We start from the raw sequence: 5,819 nt of genomic DNA, 5'->3' as shown, positions 1-5,819 counted from the left end.
ATATATATATATATATATATATGTGTGTGTATATACTGTAAATACACATCTCTCTCTCTCTCTCTCTCTCTCTCTCTCCCTCTCTCTCTCTCTCCCCCCACACACACACACACAAGTTTAAAGGTTTAAAAAGTGTCAATCATGTCACTGATCAATCAGCAATCGACATTGCAATCAATCAGCACTTGCAAAAAATCCCAAATGACATTTTTCTGCATGTGCAATAACGTGAACACTTTAAAAGCTTAAAAAATATTGATTTGTAGATTATCTCAATAAGAACATATTTTTTTACCTATTTATTTTTTAGAAGCTTTGCCGGTTTCCCTTGAAGAAGCACCGTTGAATGGATATTTGAAGACAAACGGTGCAACAGCACATGGAGACTAACAATTCATTAAATGTAAAATGTGTTTTCATATGTCAGCATGATGGCATTATACTGTCCTCCGATGGCCAATACACCAAAAGGAGACCAGATCTGAATTAATCACGAGACAAAAAATGTTCAATTCTTTCCCTTGTCTTCATAAGTTAAAATATTGAGTGTTATTTTCCTTATTTAAATAATTTTAAAAAAATTGCGAGGCATGACTACAGTATGTCTAATCAACTTGGTATTACCCTTAATCTAGAAAACGAATAAATCCCAAATGACGATGCTGGTTTCCTACATGGGGGAAAGAGGGGGTTCGAATTCTACAGTGCATTCCCAACACGCGAGGGTGGTCGCTCCAGCAGTTGAATATCAATAAGTACCTTTAACGACATCCTTTAAATCATCTGACATCCCTACGCCTTCTGCTCGGAGATGATGATGTCATTAAGCATGCAGGATAAGAGACGGGTGATGCAACACGCACACACGCACACGCATTTATCACAGTCAAAATAAGTCTCGCACCAAGGTCCCTTCACAGCTCGGGCCGGGAATGCGGAGAGCAGCGAAAATATTCCCCCTCCATTGATAACGACTTGTTTTCATACAGGCGGGCGGGCGGGGCCGGCGATAGCTTTTGTTGCGCTCGCCGTTTGTTTTACTCTTGAGAAAACGCTAAGCGTCTGAGTCGTTATCTGTGCATCCCATGACGACACGGGCCTCGCTCGGCATGAGAAAAACATTGAACGCCAAGGACGGACGCAGCCGCTTTTGTCAACGCTATTAAATGTTATTATTTGGATTTCGGAGCTGCTCCGGATCATGCGCGTGGTTGGTTCTGAGTTATACTAGATTTTTATAAAGTACCAGTTAAACGTTTAGGGACAGCTTCAAATTTAAACACATTGTAAGTGCGAGAAATTGCCACTTAAGTCATTCCAGGTCACAAAGCATCATCCATACCATAAAACCGACTGAGAAAAGCTGACATCGGAGTAAAAGGCACTTGCCTACTTTGAAGGATTCTTTTCCATTATAAAACTGTTTTGATGATTATTAAATAACACGTTTTCTTAAGTGCGTCAGCAACTTCATAATTTAGAGCATTGCTTCTATATTTGTGATGTCACCAATTGGGCCGTTCGCTATCAAATATTTTAGGAGCTAACAGCTCCATTGAATAATAAGGTGAACAAAAACAAAATGGTCCCCATTTACTGCTCATCCACCAATTATTGTTGTTTATTTGCTACTATTAAGTTATTAAAAAAGCAAGGAAACAAAAATTCATCCATATGCAAGGAGGATTAATGTTGCATTCACTGACCTTTTTGAAACTGATTTATGGTACCGGTGCAGTTATTTGCAAATGTTTTTGATGAAAAACAACGTAAAAATCAGTTTCTGTTTTCACGAGTAACGACAAAAAAATAAGGAATAATCACTGTTGAGAGGCCAAAAGTGTTTGAGAATTGGCTGTAGGCGATATTTGTCGATTCATTTCATAATCTGTTAGTTGTCGATTATTCGATTAAGTTGACAGCGCCGAAAGACAATAAAATAGCTCATCCGGGTCACAAAAGCCAGTTTGTTTGTTTGTTTGATTGATTTCCATTTTGACCCCGGAAAGCAGTATTCCTTCCCGTTACTTCCGAAGGGGAAAAATTGTTACGAAATCCAAACAAAGCCGAACAAAACGGATGGCGTTCATCCTCTGGGGATCGGCTAATTAAAAATTAACATCACCCACCGACGAAATCGCCCGCTTCTCATTTAGTTTGAAATCTCTCGCCCCTTTCACTTGAAAAAGCGCCGCCCCCCACCCACCGCCCCGTTTCGGCCGCTTTTCTGTGCCGAGGGTCGCCGACAAAAGAAATTGTGCAAACGAGCCTTTAAAATCCCTAAATGGTCGCGGTGGACCTACAATGGGCCAAAGAATGCGGCGCCGGACAAAGGGCGGCCCTTGCCCCGCCACACCAGCCCCGCAATGATGGATCCGAACGGACGCATGAACGTGGGCTGGATTTGGGGCCGGAGAGGCGCCGCCTGGTCCCCCCCACTGGGCCAAGCAAAAGGGAACGGCCTCGGGGACACGATGGAAGCCCCGGCCCAGGGCCTCAACACAATCCCCAGCCGCTAACTAGCCTCAACATCCATAGGCCTTGATTGATATGGGAAAAGTACGCTTTGCCCGGCCGTAGCGCGCCCTCCATCACTCTTCATCATCCTCAAAGCCTTGAAATTATTCCACGCCGACGGTGCAGATGCGGGCAGCCATTAAATGTATGTAAAATGATTTCATGTACATAAAAGGCTTATAGTAGACCTAATTGTGTTTGATGAGCTTCAAATATGCCTCCAAAGGATGAATGGAGCAGGGGACTTTCAAAGAGAAACGATGAAATGGGAGATTGAAAAAAAAAAATGACAATAGAAATGATAATTCGGGCTATTGAAAGAAATGAAAAAATGCGCCGCGACAGCCCTGATGGTTATATTACAGTAGGACCATGCTTTGAAGGGCGGCCTCGACGCGACGTGGAAGGCTGGGAGATGCTAATTCATCGCAGCGTATCGGAGCGTGTGAAGAACGGAATCGATGATGGCGGATATGACGTCATGCGGCGGCGTTGCGGCACGTGTAACAGCGGAAAAATACGAAAGCCGTTTCAACACTGCTTTTATAATGCCAGTGGACACATTTTCGTTTCATTTTTCAATTTACAATTCTTCTTCTCCACACCTCCTCCTTCAAACCTTGTTAAACCTTCAATCTTTCTTCAACCTCCGACTTTTGCTTCAAACATTCTTCCTTTTTAACTCCTCAAACCTTCTTCTTCAACTCTGCAAACATTCTTCTTCAAAACATCTTCTTCAAACCTAATCGTCTTGTTCAAACCTTTAAACCTTTAAACTTTCTTCAAACCTTCCTCTTCAACTCTTCAATCTTCTTCAAACCTTCTTTTCTTCAAGCCCTCCTCTTCAATTCTTCAAACCTTCTTCTTCATGCAATCTTCTTCAAAGCTCCTTCAAATAATCGTCTTCTTCAAACCTTTAAACCTTCAAACCTTCCTTTCTTCAAACCCTCCTTTTAAACTCTTCAAACCTTCTTTTTCGAGCATTCTTCTTCAAAACATCTTCAACCGTTCTTCAAACATTCTTCAAACTATCTTCCAACCTCATTCTTATTCTTCTTCACATCTTCAAAACAACTTCTTCAAACCTTCAGACCGACTTCAAAACTTTGTCAACCTTATCTTCCATTTTTTCTTCAAACCTTTAAAACCTTTCTTCTTCAAACCTTCTTCTTCATTCAAACCCTCTCCAAACCTCCTTCTTCTCTTTCAAATCAACTTCTTCTTCAAACCTTCAAAGCAACTTCTTCTTCAAACCTTCAAATCAACTTCTTCTTCAAACCTACGTCAGCCTTTTCTTCCATTTGTTTCTTCAAACCCTCAAAACGTTTCTTCTCCAAATTTCCCTCAAACCTTCCTCTTCAAACCCTCTCCTTCTTATTCCTTTTACGAATCTTTACATTTGTCTGAATAAACCCATCAATTACATTGTTTTTTTTTTTTTTCAATATTAGCATTCTTCTTGCCGGTCTTCACAGCGTATTCTGGGTTGTATCCTAGGTGGTCGCACATCCTCACAATTCAGTTATGGGATGGACAAAAGGGCAAGGAGCCGCTGAATGGTTTTGAGAAATACATTTTAACGTTGGAGTAATTTATACCCGCCCGCTGTGGGAACATCCCTCAGGCTCGGCTCGACTTTCAAGTCATGTTCCGCGTCCCGAAATCTTGGCTTGGTTTGCGACAATCTCGCCGCACAATGAAACTGGAGTCGAACACAACTTTTGATTGAGATTTGCCATCACAACAGTCCTTTCCCTCATAAAAACGCCCCCAAGAGCCTGTAGCAAATGTACGAGAACTAAAAGAACAATAAACAATAAATAAAAGGGATTCCGCGTAATCACATCTCGACACGGCAAGGCTCGGGGAAAGGGGCGAGAGAGCCTCATTCAGTTTAGCGGAACAGATTTCAACAGAGCCCGGCACAATAGCATATGACTTCTTTTGGGGGTAAATGGGTCCATGTGACACTTTTACGAGTTTGCTTTCCATCAGCCGCCCGAGTATTTGTATGTTTGTGTGCGCGCGGCCGAGGAAGGGCAGCGGAGTCGTAACGCGCCACAACAAAAAGGGCACTCTCTGTTGAGTGCATAGAACCTCCGTCAGGGCCAATGTAAAAATAATATATGTGGCTTTTCACTATGTTAAAAAGGATGTGCTGCTCAATTGAACGGCTCGCTCTGTGGTTTATGTGCGCTGCCACGGCCAATTGAAATCAGCGTGCTGGATTCTGGGCCCGACGGACAAAAAGACTATTTTCATTTAAAGCAGCGCCACGTATAAAGCCGTAAATGTGAATTCAGTTTAAAGGGGCTTATAGATGTAAAAATTTCCCTGGAATCGCTTGCTTAAACCCTTGTGAGGTATTTTGACAATTTTTGGATCCATTTTTCCATATCTATCTCACAGTATTTTAGCCAAAGGATGGCACACGCCCGGTAGTGTGATAACCAAGTGGTCGTGCCATGTTAAATGTTGACAGGTTTTCTCCGTCGGGCTAAAATTTCAGCTCCCTAGCGCCTTCTTTCAATGCTTTCCCTTTGATGTGAAATGCCTTTCAAGTAAAGATGAAAAATAAAAGCCGCACAAGGGTTAAACCAGGGATGTCAAAGCTCGGTCCTTGAGGGCTACTACTTTGTAGTAGTATACTACATGTATTTTATTTAACTAATCTGGAAGATAGACGACAATTGTGTCACTAAAGGCAAAGTGCATCCAGAAGAAAAAAAAAAAAGTAAATAATAAAAAGGCATACAATATTTTGCTAAGGAGGTATTATAACACAAATCTCCAAAAAGTTTCTTCATTTTCCAATTAATTTGCTCTTCATATGAAAAGAAAGCTCAGCGGTGTCAATCACAACATTAAAAAGCATTAAATAAGATTTGCTAGTTCCTGTGGAAACCTTGTTAAAAATCTCTCCTAACGCCATTTGAGAAGCGCTACCATAAAAATTTCATGTCCAAACATTTATGGATCAAACTGTTCTTTCCAGTTTCACTTTGCTTTCACGTGGAAAGCCTTTACAGGAACTGCTCAATTGACAAACAGCCGTTTGATTATTTCTTGGCCCTCTCCGCGCCCTTCTTTGTATTTTAACGGTCAAAGAGGCTCTGCATTTACCATTATCTTCCGCACACCTCCAAATATGCGTTCCCACACTATTTCCATTAACGTTCTTTATGAGTCAAACAATAAAAAGTTATCACGGTATGCTTCCTGTCCTGCGATAAGATACGGCAGAACAAAAGACGTCGGCGCTTTGAACAACGCCAAATTTTAGTGCCATTTTTCTTCAGTTG

Source organism: Hippichthys cyanospilos, chromosome 20, assembly GCF_059441005.1.
Source record: "Hippichthys cyanospilos isolate Australia breed blue-spotted pipefish chromosome 20, RoL_Hcya_1.0, whole genome shotgun sequence".
NCBI classification, from domain to species: Eukaryota; Metazoa; Chordata; class Actinopteri; order Syngnathiformes; family Syngnathidae; genus Hippichthys; species Hippichthys cyanospilos.
The sequence above is the reverse complement of the archived record's forward strand: the minus strand, read 5'-3'. Positions refer to the sequence as shown.